This window comes from Triplophysa rosa, linkage group LG24 (genome assembly GCF_024868665.1).
Source record: "Triplophysa rosa linkage group LG24, Trosa_1v2, whole genome shotgun sequence".
Classification (NCBI taxonomy): Eukaryota; Metazoa; Chordata; class Actinopteri; order Cypriniformes; family Nemacheilidae; genus Triplophysa; species Triplophysa rosa.
This window is the reverse complement of record NC_079913.1, coordinates 15102443-15124347: the sequence shown is the minus strand read 5'-3', so window position 1 is coordinate 15124347 and position 21905 is coordinate 15102443. Positions and strand designations below refer to the sequence as shown.

General features: G+C 40.8%; 1 pseudogene; it reads right to left on the bottom strand.

The window, feature by feature from the left end:
- Nucleotides 1-457: 457 nt before the first annotated feature.
- Nucleotides 458-20352, bottom strand: LOC130547725 (macrophage mannose receptor 1-like; annotated as a pseudogene).
- Between the last annotated feature and the right edge of the window lie 1553 nt (nucleotides 20353-21905).

The window sequence follows — 21905 nt, the reverse complement described above, 5'->3', positions numbered from 1 at the left end:
GTTGAGTTTTCTTAACATATGTTGTGGCAAAGAAAGCTAAAATCCAGTGACATCAGAAAATGATCGTTATTTCATTACAATGGAATGTAAATTACTTATGAGTGTGATATGTTATTAATATGTGAACGTGCAGTTATGATACAGCTTAAAGAGTATAAAGCAGTGTTATGGATGACTAACAGGATAAAATATTTTCACAAAATTGTTACTTTTCTGAATCAGTTAGAAATGAAGAATCGGTGTATGAATCTCAACTATGGTGATCATACACATGACTGTGCTGGCTGGTGGAAGCAGAATGTTTTCATCTGAGCATTCATAATGTGAATAAAATGTCATTATTTCAGTTAATTTCAGCTTAAAGTGCCAAATTTAGACTGCATCAATAGGCTGCCACTTTCATGTAATAAATCTAAACATTTTTAATAACTGTGACGATTGCAGATGGAGTGAAAAGTCAGGAGAGAAAATACTGTAGATCAGAGTTTATTTAAACTGATCCATCACTATTACATGAATCCAACACATAAAGAATGAAAGTCAACCTTCACCAGATTTCACCTCAAGTACAGAAGAATCTTAAGGAATCATTTAAGTTGCTACGTGAAGCAGAAAACCGCTTTCAGTCATGATTTATTAACGATAAAGCACTAGCCTCAAGTACATTATTACAATAACATTATTAAAGCCCAACGATTTAATAAATGCAAATTTCCTGAAATAAAATAACTTTAAGCCTTCCTTCCTCTAAAAAATAGTCCCTGATCCCTGACATTTAAATACTCCCTAATGCCAAATAACAAAACCAGAAAGTTAACAAAGGAACAAAAAAGTATCTTTATTTCTCCTTTCTTCTGCAGATGAAGTTGAGTTTGTGAGATCCAGGAAGGCTGATCCAGAGATGATCTCCTCCAGACTGAACCGCTCCAGATCTCACTTCACGCTCACAGTCGTCCACTGCTGTTTCATTCCCCGGAGCCCAATTCTGATAACACACGACCTCTCCATTCACCCAGAACCAGATGCCCACAGAGCAGGAGTGATGTAACCCCAGCCACACCTCAGCAGTCTAGTCCTGATGAAGAACTTCAGTCACCATGAGCTGAATCTCCTGTGAATCCACTGATACCAGATCCACATGATTCTCTCTGCAGTATGTCACAGCTTCAGTCCAGCTCAGATTCTTCTGGATCAATATCAGCTCATCTGAACACACAATCAACACAAACACTGTGACTGAACTGAGATCAGTTTCATCATGAAGAAACTTCTGTCGTCACACATTGACTTTTATTAACTCACCTTCATGACACACAAAAGTGTAAGAGCCACTGCAAGGTACGTCAATCCATTTCCCCTCAACAGCCATACCGACCACTGTACAATCTTCATAACCACCATAATTATCAGGTTGACCAGACTTCCAGTATCTGAAGGCGGAGTCAGTGTTATCTGACCACTCCCACGAGTCTCTGAACAGACCAATCCAGACAGATCTCTGAGGATCATTAATGATGTTCTGGATCAGTTGATTGTCAGTCTGGTTCCTCACATTGATCAGATCAGTATGATGCTGTCTGCAGAAACTCTGAGCGTCTCTCCATGTTGTACTAGAAGTATCAATGATGTATGCTTTACTGCTGTCTGTTGAAGAAAATAAAGATTCAAGTCTCATGATTTTTTATGCATTACAACACTTGTAGAATCTTTTAGACTGTAAATCATATTATATTGTATTGTCATTGTGTTGAATGTCTGTACTAGAAGCTTCCAACACCAAAGAAAATTCCTTGTGTGTGCAAGCACACTTGGCAATAAAGCTCTTCTGATTCTGATTCTGATTCTGACTTACAGTTCAGATGTCAATCTACAGAAACTTATTTCTTCTAAAAGTCTTGATAAATGCTTAACTTGTTCAGGTGCCAAGCAAAAAGTGGGAGAAGCATTTTGTTGCAGCTGAAGATTCAACTGAAGTGCGTACGTATGGAGTGATTTTAGTCTCATTAATTATTTACGCGTAAAACAAGATACACACATGCGTAAACAGTTTCACATGAACAAAACCTAATTTACGTGCACAAAGTATAAATATACATTTACAAAAAGCAATTCACTTGCGTAAAACAAAACTATTTTCTCATAAAGTACGTTTCGCAAACATACGACTGTGCACAAATATTTCGAAAGTTTAAAATGTACACATTTATCGTGTTATGTGAATGTGCAAATCGTCACTCATGTGTGAATTGCCTTGGATGTGTGTGTGTGTGTTTTGAGACTCTCCTGGCAGCGCAACCCCTCCAACGTGGGTTGTCGTACTGTTTAGCCAATCAGATTCAACCTTACCATTCAACCTATCATAATCGTGGAGAGCACAGGACTCAAGGAGCTCTAATGTTAGCACTAAAGGCTCGTTTGTACAGTTTCGCTAATCTACTCTCTGAGCTGTGATGCTGTATTAAAACATAATACAGCCATGCAATAAATCTGTTTTATTAATTTATTTTGTAGGAGAAAAGTATGAAATAGTGAGTGAACATGACCACTTAAAAACTACACAACCAGCAGTCACTTCCACTGAACTGCTAAAATCCGTCTGGGGAACATATCTGATGAGATATGTTCATGTTTGTATGTCCATACATTGTATGTTTTAAATGAACAATAAAAAAAGGACAATAAATAACTAGTACTTGGAAACATCATTTTGTATGGGCGCATACATTTGTAGCTGCGCAAAAAGGTGCGCAGAGCCGTTTTCCTTGAGTCCTGTGCTCTCCGCGTTTATGATTGGTTGAATGGTAAGTTTGAATCTGATTGGCTAAACAGTACGACAACCCACGTGGGTGGGGTTGCGCTGCCAGGAGAGTCTCAAAACACACACACACACATCCAAGCCAATTCACATGTGAGTGACGATTTGCACATTCACATAACACGATAAACCTGTACATTTTAAACTTTCAAAATATTTGTGCACAGTCGTATGTTTGCGAAACGTACTTTATGAGAAAATAGTTTTGTTTTACGCACGTGAATTGCTTTTTGTAAATGTATATTTATACTTTGTGCACGCAAATGAGGTTTTGTTCATGTGAAACTGTTTACGCATGTGTGTATCTTGTTTTACGCGTGAATAATTAATGAGACTAAAATCGCTCCATACATACGTGTAATTGATTAATCTTTTCTTATTGAGTTAAAACGCAGTTTTGTTGCTTTGTTTACTGCCGCCGTGTGACGTGTTGAAGTCGCGTTTGTTCTCGTGTTGGTTTCATGTGTTAGTCTAAAAGATGCGTCTTTAGTCTAGATTTAAACTGACAGAGTGTGTCTGCCTCCCGGACAGTGCAGGGAAGACTATTCCAAAGTTTAGGCGCTAGATAGAAAACGGATTGATTTTGAAATTCTAGGTATTACCAACAGAGGTGAGAAGTCCAGGGGCCAAAGAGTAAAAGTCCTGCCATATTTTTTTAGAGAGAAATCTATCACAGGGATCAAGGGTCAAGAGCCCAACTAAAGCAAACACTGATCTCCATGATGGTGACGTCATTTGAACCAATAAAACATCAACATCTGATCCTCTGTGATTCTCAATAACAGCAGGTGTTCATCACTAATGCTCAATCATCATTTAATTACTCACTTAATTACCTCATTAACTTTAACTCTTTGAGGACTTGGGATTTGACTTGAGACTTGCTTGTGACTTGAAAGGAATGACTTGGTTCCTCCTCTGGTGAAATCAGCTCATGGGTTCATGGGTGAAACAAAAATATGGCAGGACTTGTACTCTTTGGCCCCTGGACTTACCAACTCTGATTACCAACTGACAGAACACCTGAGAGCGTAATGCACGTGAAGGACTGTAATACAAAAGGAGTTCATTCAAGTACTGAGGAGCTAAACCATGTAGGGCTTTATAGGTAATAAGCAAGATTTTAAAGTTAATGCGATGCTTTATAGGTAACCAGTGCAAGGTTGACTGAACCGGGCTAATATGTTCATACTTTTTTGTACGTGTAAGAACTGGAGCTGCTGCATTTTGGACCAGTTGGAGTTTTTGTAATAAGCCTGCAGGGCAACCACCTAACAGTGCATTACAGTAATCTAGTTTTGATGTCATGAATGCATGAATTAACTTATCTGCATCTGACATTGACAGCATATGACGTAGTTTAGATATATTCTTAAGATGGAAAAACGCAATTTTACAGGTGTTGGCGACATGGTTGTCAAATAACAAAGTACTATCGAATAAATGCCAAGAATCTTTTCTGACGACGAAGGTTTTATGGAATATCCGTCAATAGTTAAGCAGTATTCTTGGTTGTTACATATGGCGGTTTTCGGTCCAATAAGTAACACTTCTGTTTTGTCTGAGTTCAGTAATAAAAAGTTGTTACTCATTCTATGCATTTCATTATTCGATGGAACTGCTGTGTTTCATGAGGCTTCGAGGAAATATAAAGTTGAGTATCATCAGCATAATAGTGAAAGCTAACTCCGTGTCGCTTTATTATATCTCCTAGATGTAGCATGTATAATGCGAAGAGCAGAGGCCCTAAGACTGAGCCCTGTGGTACACCGTACTGGACTTGCGATTTGTGTGACACCTCATTGTTTATTGCTACAAATTTAAAACGGTCGGATAAATAAGATTTAAACCATTTCAAAGCTATTCCTTTAATGCCGACGTAATTTTCGAGTCTATGTAGGAGTGTGCTGTGGTCAATGGTGTCGAATGCAGCACTAAGGTCTAGCAGCATCAATAAGGAGATACAACCTCGGTCAGACGCCAAAAGCAGATAACTTGTAACTGTAGCCATCTTTAAGAATCGTCTGAAAACACATCTCTTCTGTCAACACCTGACCGACTGGTTCTGACTTAGCTCTTTATACTGTGGTAGGCTATAATGAGACTAGGTTTTTGATTGCACTTGTGCTTTTTGTTGTCCTTATGCTATTCCAATTGCTTCCATTGTTTACCTCATGTGTAAATCGCTTTGGATAAAAGCGTCTGCTAAATGACTAAATGTAAATATAAATATGAAAGTGGGGGAGTGATGTCACAGGTCCTTAAACACGTACAAAAAGTTCTGAAAACAGCATGCTACTTACAGCTTATCATCAACACAAACTGACTCCAATTACAATAAAACAAACAATCCCAGCTAACCAAAAAAACATTAATATAAGAGAACAAGAGTCAAGAGGTCCACTGAAGGAAACACTAAACACGATTAGGGGTTTTGTTCTTATTGTTCATGTTTTCTTCAGTGTTTGTGAATGACTCAATCTCCACTTCATTATCTCATTGACTGAATCTGATTTGACTCATTCACTTATTCAATATGGAGACATCCAAATCATTCTGTGCGGGGAGACCTGAGGACTGGAGTTAAAAACCCCAGACTTAAACTTAGACTACACTTAAAAGTATACTTTCATAAACTTAGAAGAGGGCCAGTTTTTGTCTCCAGCAGTATTACAATAGTACACCTACAGGGTGTACACTACTAGCAGACTGTAAATTATATACTTAATAAATAAATAAATCACACTTAAAATACACTTAAACTTTACTCCTGTATACTGTTTTGCAAGGGTTTGGTGTCAGTTTGGTGTAAAACTCACTTGGTGGTGCTGCGACACACTCATAAGACACATTCAGGTATTTGTAAGTTCCACCACAAGGATCAGTGAAAACTGCAGAGTTCAAAGAACAACTCGTTTTTCCATCACACCTGTGACATAAATGCAAAAAAAACGTAATATATTAAATATATATATATTAAATATTGTCTGATAATATCTGATAGCTCTTTAATAATGTTTTTTGTTCTTACAGAGTGGCCACCACACTTAGAGATGTACTCAGAGTGCACTGAACATTTGATATCTGGTCATCTGGTCTTCCAGCAGAGCAGGTCTGTCCGTCTGTGCGCCCATAATTGGCTGAAAGGACTTTAATGGTTCCCTGGTCTGTTGATAAAAGTCACATTACAGACAAATGTGTTTGACAAATCTTTATTTTCTCATCGTGTTCTGTGGCCTTTAAAGCAGCGGACATGTAACGCATGAAACTCAGAGAACTCACCACAGCTGAGAAGGAAAGTCTGTGATTCACAGATGATGAAATCCTTTGAAACACCTGAAGTCAGAGATGAGAAGTGAATTACATGTAGTGATGATACTGTGTTACATTGACTGTTTGTGAATGTTTGCTTTAATCTGAGGTGTCCAACCCTGTTCATCTGACCACACGTGTTGTGTGTCTTAACCAGGGTTATTTTAGTTCTGCATTTTAAAATTAGTTTTATTTTAATATCGTTTTCAAATTTGCCACAAATTTCAGTTTAGTTTTAGTTAGTTTTTTTCTTGAATTTTAAGTTTTAATTTAGTTTTTATTATGTAAACAATTTTCTATTTAGTTGTTATATATTTTAGTTTCAGTTTTAGTAATTATAGTGCAACAGAGTTACAAGAGACAAATTTCCAAATGAAAGCTTTAATGTAAGCTTGTGAATCTAATCTTGTCAGTATAACCTTAACAAAAACAGAGAAAAGAAAATATTTTCAAAATCATCAAATGTACAACAATACAGTCTTTGATATAATCCAGTGTGTGTGTGTGTGTGGGCGTGTGTATATATGAATATGAACAAATTTACACGATGACAGAGTCAGCTGCTTCTCACACCGGGACTGCGAGCCGCTAGCAACACCATTAGCATCATCGTTTTTATTACATCTCCGTTCAGAACCTTTTATCATAAAGTTTTTGTACTCCACGCGGTGATTCGATTGCAAATGTACGTTCAGGTTTGTTCGATTTTCTCCCCTTATTTTAACACCACAAATCTTAATTTGCACCAAGACAATACATTTGCTTTTTCCAGTTTCAGTCGAAAACCCGAAATTATCCAAAATTTTGCTCTGTCGTCTTCGACTAGGCAGGCATCCTGCTGTTTTCTCCTTCACACAAATGACCGTAACGCGTTATCTCTAGTATAGAACAGCTGCTGCTACAGTCAAGCCAGAATTATCCACAATGGGAAAAGACCTCATTATTTATGAACACTATTATTTATTTTTGATAATTATTATTTTATTTTTGTTCGTTTTTAAGCAACTGTCGTTAGTTTTGTTTCATTTTAGTTTGTTTATTTATTTACATTTTTTTATTTTATTTCAGTTTACGAAATTATTTTTTTATCAATCGTTTTTTTCTTAGTTTTAGTTTACGAAATAAGACTGGTCTTAACTGGGATGTTTATTATTGTTGTCTCATGATCGTGTTTTGTGAAGTGAAGGTTTGCTGTCACTCACCATTGTAGCAGATGAACTGTGACGCCACACCACAGTCCTGCTGATGCCATGCTCCATTTCTCATAACAGCACAATTATTTGTGTGATCTGATGGTTCAGTTTCCCAGTTCAGATACTTCACAGGACCACCCAGAGACCACTTCCATTGATAACCACCTGTTCTCTTCAGTCCAATCCAGACAATCACCTGTCTGTTATTCACAGTGTTCTTCAGCTCGTTCATGTCATTGATGTTGTGGACTGTGGCCAGATCTGTGTAGTTCTCTCTGCAGTATCTCTGAGCTTCAGTCCAGGTCTTCATCATGTTTATATAGTGATAGCGGTGCTGAATGCCTTCAGATAATGAACAGAGAGCTGAAAGAGAGAGTTTTTATTCCAACACATTCACTCAATATCATGCAGTAAGATTTCTGAGCTGGCTCAATGATTGATTATTTACCCAATTTAAAATTGTTTCAGTCTGCAATATATTCTGTGCTGTTTGATGTCAATCTCTAATCTATTCAATTCTATTCTCATCTATATTCCACCATCAGCAATAGTAATTCTGCATCGTGCACTTAGACCTGAACATTGAAATCACAAACATCAATCCTGGTGACATTTCAAAGCCCTTGTTTGTTAAATGTCAAATTGTTTGTCCCGATAGATCAGGATAGAAACATACAGTTGTTTCTTGTTTTATTTCATTTTATTATTCTATTTCATTTATCATATGTATTCATTCATTTATATTATTATTCACTTTTATTCATATTATTTGCAGAGGTGTATAGTCCAGGGGCCAAAGAGTAAAAGTCCTGCCATATTTTTGTTTCACCCATGAACCCATGAGCTGATTTCACCAGAGGAGGAACCAAGTCATTCCTTTCAAGTCACAAGCAAGTCTCAAGTCACATCCAAGTCCTCAAAGAGTTAAAGTGAATGAGATAATTAAGTGAGTAATGAAATGATGATTGAGCATTAGTGATGAACACCTGCTGTTATTGAGAATCACAGAGGATCAGATGTTGATGTTTTATTGGTTCAAATGACGTCACCATCATGGAGATCAGTGTTTGCTTTAGTTGGGCTCTTGACCCTTGACCCCTGTGTTAGATTTCTGACTGTATCAATGCATGTGCTGTTGTAAAGCAGAGAGATCAGTGTTTGCTTTAGTTGGGCTCTTGACCCTTGACCCCTGTGTTAGATTTCTTTCTGTATCAATGCATGTGCTGTTGTAAAGCAGACAGATCAGAGCTGTGCAGTGAGCAACTCTTCACTGTTTTCATATGATGAGATAATCAACAGAACATACTTTAACATAAGAAAGAGTCAAGAGCTCATCTAAAGGAACCACTATCAGGGTGACTTCTTATTGTTCATGGTTTATTTCAGTGATTGTGTTTGTTAACAGCAGGTGTTCATCATTCATGAGATAATGAAGTGATGATTGATGCCTCAACTCAACCTGATTTAACTCATTCACTTGTTTATGTGTTATTTAGGGAGACATCCAAAACATTCAGGGTGGGAAGGCACGTATGAAAGACTATAAAATGCACTAATTTCTGATAGGGTACCAATCACCTTAAAGGGCAGAAAACCCAGCTGTTGTCCAGAGCCCAGGAAGACAGTGAATAACCAGAGTCAGAGGTTTCCAAGTAATCATTCGTTATTTAATGACGTATCATTGTATAGTATATTAATGAACATGCAATGAAATAAACAGATAACAAATGTACACATGTGCGTAGGCCTGCGCAGATAACAGCCACAATCAACAATACCAATGAAATCAAATACAAGTATGTGAGATCTGACACTGAGGTAATTGCAGTAAAGATAGTTTGTATGGTAATTACAGTCCCAATAGTTTCAGGGTAGCATCCATATGACAGAGCAGAGGAGTAGAAGTAGACAGAAAGTGATCCTCTTCAGATCTTAGTTATCACAGAGAGAGTTGCAATAGGATACCGACAAATCTTCATCCTTGCATGTGAGAACTGAAGGGTACAGCGATGACAATACTGACGTTGTTCATTAGATCAATGATGTTCGTTGCATCTGTTTAGTTTTCAGTGATGCACTTAACATACACCATGTAATCCCAACGACCTTCGTTGTCACGACGAACTCCAACGTTAATCCACTCGCCAATATTTGTCGGCTTAAAACTCTTGAACATTTAGCAATTTAATGCCCAGATCAGCTTTGCTGCGACAATCTTTTTGGATACTGCATGCATCCGCTCAGCATCCTTCATTGCCATACCGAATCTGCCGCTAGTCTCATAGAACTCATGAGACTTCAGATAAAACCACGCCTACTCAGCGCACGTAACAACAGAACAGAAAGCTTTCATAATAAAAAAAATTACACACGTGGACTGGAGAGGTCTAAGGCCCAATCCCAATTCTATTTTATACCCCTTCACCTACCCCTCGCTCCTTCCCTTGCCCCTTGAAACAGAGTGGCAAGGTGAAGGGCTAAAAACATTGCCCTAAGAAATTGGACACCATTACTACACTTACATACATCATTATAATACGTCACTGACCGTACGGAGCTGCGGTAATGTTTGTCACAAACTTCCAAGATGCTGCTGTCAGATGTGGTCATATCAGTATCGTGGATTACAGCCTAAAAAGTGACCCCGAACTTTTTCGTCAACAGCAGCTCACTATACACCTTTGGAAGGCAGAGCGCGTTTTGATTAACCCATGATGAAGTAACAATCATTTACTGATGCCACTGGATCTTAGTTTTCTTTGCCCCAACATATGTGTTAGACAGTAAAGAAAACTTAACATTAAACTCCAGCGCACACCCTCCCCCCCCAAAGGCATGATACAGTAGGACAGCAGCTGGAGTACGCATACCCCCCCCCCCCAAACGCGATGCTTGGCGCTGAGGAGGTGGTGACCTGCGTTCGGGAAAGACGAGAGGACGAGGGCTCCTTGGGAGATGTTATTGTGAGAGGCGGGAAGCTGGGGTAGGGGCTCATCCGGGGACGGTTGAGGCTAAGATGATGAAATGAGGGTGTCTGCTGGGGCAGGGCTTCGTGGTAAGAATGTTTCTAGAAGGAGGCGACTGAAGAAGGGGCGTCTGCTGTAGTAGAGCGCATGATGGAAGTACTGGCCCCTGCTGGGGTGAATGCTGCTGGGATGCTGGCTTCAGCTGTGAAGTCTGATGTGGCAGGGCGCGAGATGGGATCACTGGCCTCTGCGGAGGCGGTCGCTGCAGCAATACTGGCTTCTGTGCTTGAGATGGAAGCACGGGCCTCTGCGGAGGCGGTCGCTGCGGCGATACTGGCTTCTGCTCTTAAGATGGGGAGCGGTCTGGACGGGCGGGCTGGGTTCTCTGGATGCCCTTGATGATCATGGCTGTTTGTGAGCTTGCTATGGCTGGTGATGGAGAGTTGCAAATCAAGCATCGCGTTAGTTCAGGCATGTGCACCAATCCAAATTCGACACGCATCATAGCGGTTCATTTAAATCCCCATTCATTCTGCGCCAATCTATTGCTAGGGGCACGCTGAACTCTAACCCTCCCTCCATCCCCAACTCCACCTTATCATTACCTGTGGATTTTTATATTCTCGTGATTGCCATTTACGGTTCCAGTTGTTACTAGTTTGTCATATTTATTCCTTGTGATCGTCGTATGGTTCCAGTTGCTACTAGTTTTGTTTAATGTATTTATTGGTTCTGTTCTGTTACCCCAAGGGGGGATTTTTGACTTGCTGCTCTCCTCGTGCTGTCCAGGAAATAATGCATGGACGGGCGCGTGGAGTTTGCCCAGAACAGAACCATACCACCAACACCAACTAAATGCTTTATTATTCAATAAAAATTTTGTCATTGACAAAGTGGACTTGACTGAAATGATTTTGTGGAAGAAATGGACTCTGCTCAGATAACCTTTAATTGAGCTGGCCTGAAGGTTTTTTGATATTTTGAGGAAGGAGATGAATGAGGTGATGGTGAGGAGAGAAAAATCGGGACAGGAAAGTTGAACACCTGGTGAAAATATCTGAAGCTTTTCCATGCGGTGAAATATGATTGGAGGGTCCTGGGGAAGATTGCTAGAATGATGTATTTGAGAGAGCATCTATAGGAGGTTTTTTCAGGGGGTGGTTTATTGGAAGATCAGCTCCAAATAGGGAAGTACAGGTGTTGGCTGGGGGTCCACATCGGGCGCCAGCAGCCTGAACTTCTGCCAGAATTTGGGTCCTGATGTTGCCGGAGACGAGAGGTGGTTCCAAAGCCTTGCGTTGACTGGGACCGGTATCGTTGTTGCTGAAGCCAATGAGAATTGCGGTCGGGCCTGTGGAAGAGAGAGAATGGAGGGAATGGTGGCCGCTTGAGCGGCTAGCGGAGGCATGCTTGCGCTAGCAGCGGCTTATAAAGTGGCTGTGTAAGGTCCGGGGGCGGGGAAGGGGTATGAGTGAGGCGGGGCTCCTGGTGGTAGCAAGCAAATGTAGCTTGGGCGGCTAGCAAGGTTGGGGGTGCGGCCCGGGCTTTCCGATGCCTGCTGCTGCAACCTGACGACCGTAGGCTCCTTCTCGTGAGGGCAGGGGTTTGATCTAGACATGTTGTGATCAAATGTCGTCTTGTGTGGCCAGAATCTGACACTGAAAAGTCTGGGGACTTGTTCGCTTCTGGCCGGGGACTGCCCGAGAGCCCATATGACTGGCAGGTATGCGATGATGTTTAGTTTCGCATGGCAAGGTTGGTGAGCGTATAAATGTCACTGAAACCTCAGGGAACGCACACGGTCTGTTTGCAAAGGTTAAAAACGATCGTTGCGAGTTTACGGCTGGCTGGGGTTACGATTCCAAGATGCGGTTGTGTTCAGGTTGGCAGCCGAGAGACGATGGATATCTTGCGGTTAAGCAACCGGTGTAACTTAAAAGTAACGGCGGCATGCATTATTTGGGCAAGATGTAAATGAGAATGCCACGCTGTGTAAAAATGTATGCTGCTGGATGATACAGATGATTTTTTAGTTAACTAGCAATCCCTTTCGGAAGTGCCAATTATGTTACTAATCTCCGGAAACTTACGTTTGTTTGGCTGACGTTCGCTGAAGAGCACGGGCGCCGAGGAAGTGCGCTCGTGCTGGCCAGCAATATGCCATTCTTGAGTGCAGCAGTGGCGACGGCATGACAGTGTATAAAGCTAAATGCATTTTCGAATAAAAATGTTGTACTCACCCAGCTTCTTGCATAACAGCGAGTTTGGCAGTTCAAACACTAGTAAACTCAGTTTTTTACATCATACATTGTGAAGTATCTGAAATTATTCATTCATTCACGGCAATCTTGCGAGCCTGGCTAGTATGTGTTTACTGGTGCCGGCGTCTGAACACTCGTGTCCCGTTAGCAGTGAGCTAGCGCTAGCAGCGAGCCAGCATTAGCAGCGAGCTAGCGTTGCAACGATCCGGCATTTAGCAGCGAGCTAGCATGCCGGCAGCAATTGCATCTGGGAACGATCGAGGTGACGAGTGCGATGTAAACCAGCGGGTATACGGAATCTGCGGGGAAGATGTATGTGGAAATGTTGCTTTACGGATCGGGCCTGCTGCGTGGTTGCAGCGCTTTTAAAATCCATAGGATCCCTTGAATATCTTACGTCCTTCCTCTGTTGATGAAATCCTTTTAAAGTTTGGTTTTTATTTGGGAATAGTTTATCGAAAAGAAAAAAGAACCTCGTAATGCAAACAAGCTGCTGTTTTGCATGTGTGTCTATGGGCAACGCAGTGGCGAAACGTCCGAGACGTGATTATTAGAATAGAATGAGAATGAGCTTTATTGGCCAAGTATGTTTCCACATACGAGGAATTTGTTATAGTGACAGAAGCTCCACAGTGCAACAGAAAGACAGCAACAGGACAGAACACAGATGATAAAAAAATAATAATAATATACAACGATATAGATATAGGCAATGTACAAAACAGCAAAAACACAATATACAATATAGACAATTATGTATGTACAGGTCTGATATGTGCAAATTTGGTGAACAAATAATGTTGTGTGTTCCACGTTTAATGTCAAGTGTTCATAAGATGGATTGAGGAAGAAACTGTTCCTGTGTCTGGTCGTTCTGGTGCTCAGTGCTTTGTAGCGTCGACCAGACGGTAACAGTTCAAAAAGGGAGTGTGCTGGGTGTGAGGGGTCCAGAGTGATTTTACCAGCCCTTTTGCTCATTCTGGATGAGTACAGTTCTTGGAGAGTGGGGATGGTTGTACCAATGATACGCTCAGCAGTCCGGACTACCCTCCGTAGTCTTCTGAGATCAGATTTGGTAGCTGAGCTGAACCAGACAGTTATAGAAGTGCAGAGGATGGATTCGATGATGGCAGAGTAGAACTGTTTCAGCAACTCCTGTGGCAGGTTGAACTTCCTCAGCTGGCGAAGGAAGTACAGCCTCTGCTGGGCCTTTTTAACAATAGAGTCAATGTGAGTGTCCCACTTCAGATCCTGAGAAATTGTGGTGCCCAGGAATCTGAATGACTCCACTGCAGTCACAGTGCTGTTCATGATGGTGAGTTTGGGGAGAACAGGGGGCTTTCTCCTGAAGTCCACGATCATCTCCACAGTTTTAAGCGTGTTAAGCTCCAGGTTGTTAAGACTGCACCAGACAGCCAGCTCCTTGACCACCTGTCTGTAAGCAGACTCGTCACCGTCCTGAATGAGGCCGATCAGTGTGGTGTCGTCTGCAAACTTCAGGAGCTTGACAGAGGGGTCTTTAGATGTGCAATCATTCGTGTAAAGGGAGAAGAGCAGTGGGGAGAGAACACAGCCCTGAGGAGCTCCAGTGCTGATGGTGCAGGTGTTGGATTTGAATTTACCAAGCTTTACTAACTGCTGCCTGTCTGTCAAGAAGCTGTTGATCCACTGACAGACAGAGGTGGGGACGGAGAGCTGTGCCAGTTTATTCTGAAGGGTGTCCGTGATGATGGTGTTAAAAGCGGAGCTGAAGTCCACAAACAGGATCCTCGCATAGGTCCCTGGTCTGTCCAGATGCTGAAGGATGAAGTGCAGTCCCATGTTGACAGCATCATCCACAGACCTGTTTGCTCTGTAGGCAAACTGCAGGGGGTCCAGTAAGGGACCAGTGATGTCCTTCAGATAGGCCAAAACCAGTCTTTTAAATGATTTCATGGCCACAGACGTTAGAGCCACAGGTCTGTAGTCATTAAGTCCAGTAATTTTGGGTTTCTTTGGGACTGGGATGATGGTGGAGCGTTTGAAGCATGAGGGGACTTCGCACAGCTCCAGTGATCTGTTGAAGATCTGTGTGAAGATGGGGGCCAGCTGGTCAGCACATATTTATAGGCAGGCTGGTGACACACCGTCTGGGCCTGGTGCTTTCCTTATTTTGTTCTTTCTGAAGACCTGGCGCACATCTTCTTCGGTGATCTGAATTGTAGGTGTGGGGGAGAGGGGGGTTGCTGAAGGTGTGAATGGTTGTGTGGAGAGGTGTTCAGGGCGGGTGTGGGGTGTTTTTTCAAATCGGCAATAAAACTTGTTCAAGTCGTCAGCTAGTTGTTGGTTCTCCAAAGTGCTGGGGGATGGTGTCTTGTAACTGGTGATATCTTTCAGTCCTTTCCACACTGAAGCAGGATCACTGGAAGAGAATTTGTTCCTTAAGTTCAGAATAATTCCTCTTTACCCCTCTGATCTCCTTTTCGAGTTATTAGTTGTAGAGCTCCTCGGAACATATCGAACAAAACTTACCGATGCTGATCTGAAGAGATGAAGCAGGTTGGATGGTTTTTCCTATTTATAAGAGAGCTGGCTTGAGCTGATAGGGTAGATGCGGTGATTTCTGATGATAGACCAGTCAGGCTGATTATATTCTCCGGCTCCTCCTGAACTTTGTTAATAAAACATCATAACAAAAATACCTGTGCATGTAACAGTGTTATGGGTATTTTTAATGTGCCTGCTTTAGGTAACTGGCGCGCTCCAAGCAGATATCTGTATATCGCATTTCTGTTCGCCTTTAGCGTTCTTAAGAGCATATACAGTACATTCATAGACGAAAGTGCCGTATGTACTGAAGCTTTGGAAACAAAACTAGGGATCAAAAACATAAATGTTTAAAAAGTGAAGCACTTAATGTAATGCCTTTTGCCGCCTTCTCCTGCGTCATCGTAACAAGTGACATGGTAAACTGCTGCAGGCTTGATGACGCAAACTACCCACGATTCAGACCCCCCAAAAATAATATGAACACAGTCCAGCGGGGCAGGGGGAGCAATCAAACTAACTGAAACCAACCTGAGATAGCTGGGTACTCCTGTCCCACATGAGCGCGCATCAGTACAGTGGGCGGAGCTGAGCGGAGTGATTCTGTCCTGGGAACAGTCCAAGTGGCGGTAAAAATAATATTTAAACTTTACATATGTATGAAATATATCAGTGCTTTTTCACGTATTCATTTTCGTATGGACATGGTGTTTTGATATATTTTAAAATATATTATGTAAAAGATTATTAAATGATACTGGAAAAAACCTGAGATTCGGCGGCACCCGTAGCCAGTTGTCAAGGCACCCCCTTTGGGAACCACTGCTCTAAACCTTACATTTCTTTGTTTTGCTAAATACAAAGGAAGATATTTGGACGAATGTTAGCAAATGGGGAATGAGATCTGGGGTGTGTTTCCCAAAAGCATTGTTAGGCAACTATGGCCGCAAGTTCCGTCGTTCCAGCAGTTCAACGATTCAAGTGTTTCCTGAACCAATCGCTCCAACGACCAAACGCAAGCAGCATCGTAAAGTTGTGTGGTTGGAACTACAGGTCTAGCTGTGGTTAGAAGCATTGTTCCTTTTTATTATGATATGTAGACTTACATGCATCAAGCTTTTATCAAAGCAAGCAAACAAGCAAACTGCAGTGTGCATTCTATATCCATCAATGGAAAATATACACATTTATTTTACATCTTTTAGTTTCTTAAGAAAATACAAGCACTGTTTTTTTTAAGTGCGCTTGAACCTACTCTAGGACCCTGGGGAATCCCTGGGTGGAGTGACTTATAAATTAATGAGATATCGTGAAATAAAACAACAGATAACAAAAATAAAATAACAAATGTTGCCGTTAAATGCAATGTATGTTATTTACATCAAGAATTTGACATTAATTTGATCTGAACGTATTTATTAGTAGACATCATTACTCCACCACCTGTATGGCGTCATCAACTAGATTGCTGAACCAACTTGGTTCAAAGGATTGATCTCCGACAGAGTTACTACAGTAATCCGGAAACAGTCGTAACTAGTGTTGGGAATCGTTTCAATTTGATCGATTCCAATTCCGATTCTGCTTATCGATTTCGATTCTTATCGATTCCCAGTTTCGATTCCACAGTTGAAGTAAAACATTTAGATATCAACCTGTATGGTCATTTAGCCTGCTTATTGACTTGTTTGCAATATATATATATATATATTTATGAGCACCGTTTTGTGTAGTTCGGCCAGGCACAGGTGGTCCTGTTGCCTCCCTGGACTCCACCCATTGCCCGCTTTGGTACTCCCTGTCCGACGGTCCCCTCGGTACGGATGCCCTTGCGCACAGCTGGCCGAGGGACAAGCGGAAGTACGCTTCCCCCCAGTGAGCCTCATTGCACAGGTCCTGTGCAAGGCCAGGGAAGAGGAGCATCAAGTGGTACTAGTTACGCCCCTTTGGCCTAACCAGGACTTGGTTCTCGGAGCTGAGGCTCTGACAACAACTCCCCCCTGGCCGCTCCCCCTGGCGATCAGCTTCCCCAGGGGAAGGGGCACGTTACGGCATCCCAGGCAAAACCTGGTCTCCATGTCTGGACGGGACGAGGAGATCCTGAGTGACCCACCCCCGGTCCGGTTGGGACGTCACTCAGGCTAGGGCTTCGGCCACTGGGCGGCTATACGCCCATAGGTGGCGCCTCCTTCCGTTCATTCGCCAATTTTCATTGGCCTTTTCTAAATACTCAGAAGATGATAGGTTCTCAAGACAAACCCCATTCTGTCGGTTCGACACAACGTCTCGTTCCCTCCATCAGGGAACCGAGGTTACATCCGTAACCAAGACGTTAATTTGTGATTCCTGTGGTTTAATGCAAATTCTATAGCTAAACTATGCTTACTATAGTAAAAAATATCAATAATTTTCATAAGGGCTTTTATTGCGATATCAGCAGATCATGCAACGCATGTACTTTTCTGAAAATATGCACACAGGAATTGATAAGAGGAATTCAAATTTTAATCTCAAGTATCCGATTCCTATTCCTTCCGATTCCGATCCAATTCCTAGCCTTTTGATTCTGATTCCAAATTGGAATTGATTTTCGATTCCCAACCCTAGTCGTAACTACATCGTTGTTCATGTTGTATGTTCAGCTTTAAGACGAGTCATTTTTTCCTGCATAATAATATAATTTTTAAGTTTATCACGGTGTGTTGAAGGGTACAACGAGGCTAAAGGCACACTTTAAGAAGAAATACGCTTTTCACTACACCCATAATGTATGATTGAAGAAAAAAATATACGTATATGTTTGTATTAAACATTTATGAAGCAACAGATTTTGTGTAAAAATAAATCTTAAGGAGTAATTGTGTTTAATCATCTTATAAGTGTATGAGGTGGGTACACTGTACTGATAGAAATACATTTGATTCAATAATATGTCTTTAATACTGTTTAAGCAAATTTTTTTACAAACCATTCACTTTAGCAAAGTTTGTACTATTTTTTGTTTATTTTAATGAATAAACTAATTCATTTTTGTTCAATAAATATACTGTGATTAAAATATGTTAATATCACAATATATAAAAAACAGAAAACATTTCTAAAGTTTTGGAAAGCATTAAAGATTGCATAATAATTTAATATAGATTTACAGTAGAAAATGTGAGTGGTGCTTTGTGGCAAACCGTGGAACTGGGAACTAGGGTGATAACACTTTAAGCCACTAATAAAATGATCCAACCCCCATGTCTCTACGATGTTCTGAAGCAGAGATATAAGTCTTGCTAAACGGTAGTGTGAGTGTGGTGTTTTCATGTTTTTATATCCCGGTGGGGACCTAAACCTGAATACACACCAACACATGGGGACTCGTGTCACTATGGGGACTAAAACTGAGGTCCCCAGGGGCAAAACAGCTTATAAATTGTACAGAACAATATTTCTTTTAAATGTAAAAATGCGAAATGTTTTCTATGATCTTTAGGTTTAGGGGTTGGGTTAGGGATAGGGGATAGAATATACAGTTTGTACAGTATAAAATACATTACGTCTATGGACTGTCCCCACAGAGATAGTAAACCAGACAAGCATGTGTGTACGTGCGTGCGTGTGTGCGCGCCTGCCCGTGCTCGTGCGTGTTGGATAGAGGAGCTGCCAGAAAGAGCAGAGGCCCCACGGCTCCTTTAAAAGCACGCTTCGGTGCCCATACTTAAATAACATGTTCATATCGCAATGACAATAAAAATACGATCAATCTTATCTTGAAGCCCTACTTTCTAAACTCCTAACTACTTTCTAAAATATTCAAATGCAATGCTAACTCTGAAACATGGCATTAACTTACCTCTCTTTGTGATGCCTTTGCAGGTTTCTTACAAAATTGGATGTTGTCCCACAGGTTTCGGAGAAAGTTTTGTTGTAAAAAGTTTCCTTTTAAGCGCACTGTCGATAAATTCTTTATGGTTTGTAAAACCAAATGTTATCATGCCGCTGCTCGCTGACATCGTGCCTGATGAATGATTGATGCTGTTCAGTTCGCGCCGCGGACGAATCGTTCATTCGAACCGGTTCTTTATTTTAAGTGAACCGGTGGAACCAGTTCAGCTGAATCGTTCGCGTTTAGCGTCTCCCGTAAACACTTAATATTACCCACAGATTAATTCAGTTCTTCACTTTCTGGCGTGCATGACAGTCCCGCGGACTTGAACCAATATACCGGAGTTATTTAGTACAACAACAGCACACACTGAACTGAACTGCTGTGTGAAGAGAGAACTTATGAGCACGCGCAGCTCTCGTTCTAGAGTCGAGAGTCGGCAACAGTTTTCGGATCACATGAAGCATGTTCCATAAATGTTTTGTTTTGAAGGAGAATATATATATATATATATATATATATATCTGGACTAGGTCGAGACCGACTAGAACATTTGGCGAGACCAATGGCCAAGTACGAGACAAGTCCGAGTGCAAATACCAACGAGTCCAAGACAAGTCCTAGATCATAAAAAAACGTCTCGAGTCCGGACTCGAGTACTACAGCACTACTAAACGGTTGCTAGGTTAATGTGTTTGGTTGCTATGGGCGTGATTTTTACTCTGTGCAGATGTCCCCCAATATTAGGCATTCAGAAGATGTCAGAAATAGACGTAGAAAAACAATTCACTTTTGGCCTCTCAGGGACATCTTTTCAACATCATCAAAGACGCAGAATAGATGTCTTTTGGACACATCACCTTTGCTTGGGGGTGGGATATATTTAATAAATTGTTTACTACAAAATGGCTCTTTTTCTTTAATAGAACAGTTATTAATAGACAGACAGATAACTCTGGTGTCAATTCTCCTGACATTTAAATCAAATGTAAAACCAGAAACACAAACTCACCAATGACAAGAAGACTGACATATAGAATCTGAGCCATTTCTGAGGAAGAAACACATTGAAAACCTCAAATGTTTAACTTCTGTTTGTTCACAATTTTGGCGTCCAACATAAATTCATTTGCAAATTTAAAATAAAATAAATCTGTGAGTATGACATATAAGTTTGTTTAGTTTCTGTCATGTGTAAATGTCAATGTAGTTAAAAGTCAACGTTTCCATCACTACTGCATCTCTTCAGTAAATCAGTTTCTTGATAAAGTTTCATTAGAAGTTATTTTCAGATCAATTCACAAAAACAGAGTCCTATGAAAAGAATGATTTGAATAGGAATGAGAATGTAAAGAGTTCTTACTTTTCATGTCTTGTGTGTTTCTCTGGTGAATCTGCTGCTGTTTCTCTCTCTCTGTGTGTTTATATGTCATTATATCAGATCGGATCTTCAGCCCCTCCCATCATTTGGGTATTTCTCTAGAAAGACTCATTTTCATCCTTCTTATTTGTATCCTTGTTCACTCAAATGAGAAGAAACAAGGTGTGCGTTCTCTTATTTGCATGTGTAATGTGTGTCAGCCAGCGAATACAAGATGATAAGAGACACAGCAGAGGTTGATGTATAAATATATACATTTAAAACAACAAACTTATAGATTTTAGGCATGACTATAAAGAACAGGTCTGGTAGACTTTCGCACTACAGTCAGCGGGTTGTTCAGCCGTTCGCTTTTGAGAGAAGTCCACGCTGCGTCGATGACCACTCTGCGCTGGGGGTCTCATGCTTCCGGAGGGATTTGGAAGCCCGTGATGTGACTTCCCCCGGCCTGACTTCAGGTCATATTTGAGGACTGATGAGCGGGTACGGCCCGCGTGAGAAAACAGATGTGTGGCGTGAGAGCGTTTTCATACTTTACATCCTTCTTATTTGTATATTTTCCACCTGTTGTAATAATGCACAGAACTGAAATGAGATGTCTGTTCTCATCTTGTTTGCATGGAATCAGCGTCAGTAAAACACAGTGAACAAAAGATATCAGGAGGCTGGTGTGATGTCTTTCTTCACAACCTATATGTAAAACACTCTTTGTGTGTCCGATTCAGATGTTACGTTTGAGCTCTAAAAAGAACTGAAGCAAGCACTGATCATAATAATGGCGATGATTCTTTTCAATATTAATGATTGCAAATACAAAAGTGATGTTGATTCAATGGTTTTCATCTGCTCTCTTGTGGTGGTTATCACGTGTGTTGACTATATGAATATCATTTTCTGTGAAATTCTGTTTTAACCCGAGACAGAAAATGTAAATGTGGAAAGTTTCGCACGTTTGCTAGTTCCTGAAAAGAGGAGAAATAACAGTGTTCACAGCAACATCTTCACTATTTCACCATGTACATGTTGTGCATTTCCCACGGACGTCATGTGAAGCTCAGAGAAAGAGATTTTGAGTTTGTACAGTATCTCAAACACTCTTTCTGTTATCTGCACATCTGAGCTTAGCTGCGAGGTTCTTGAAGCAACATTAAAGATTAGTTTCACTAAAGTGTTGTGTACGATATGATCATGTTCCTAATATATTACCCCTTGTGCTGAAGAAACACTGTGAAACATCAGTTTCAAAATGTTCTCCATCAAAGGACACAATGCAACTTGAACAAGAATTGTTAGCAGTAGAGTGTATTCTGTTATGTACGCTGTGAAAAATGTTCCGTAGTTTTTACGGAAAAATACCGGCAGCTGTGGATGCCAGCAAAAAGCACGTTAACAGCTTTGCAGTTTAAAACTTCAGGGCAAAAACTTCAAGCTGTGTATGAAATTATTACATTTGAGTCTTTTATATTAAGAACATTTCTTTTTTATTAAATGAAAACACGGACCTAATGCATAAAAGTGAAAACATTACATTTACTTATTTTATTTCTTTGCAATTCATCATTAATAAAAATCAAAGT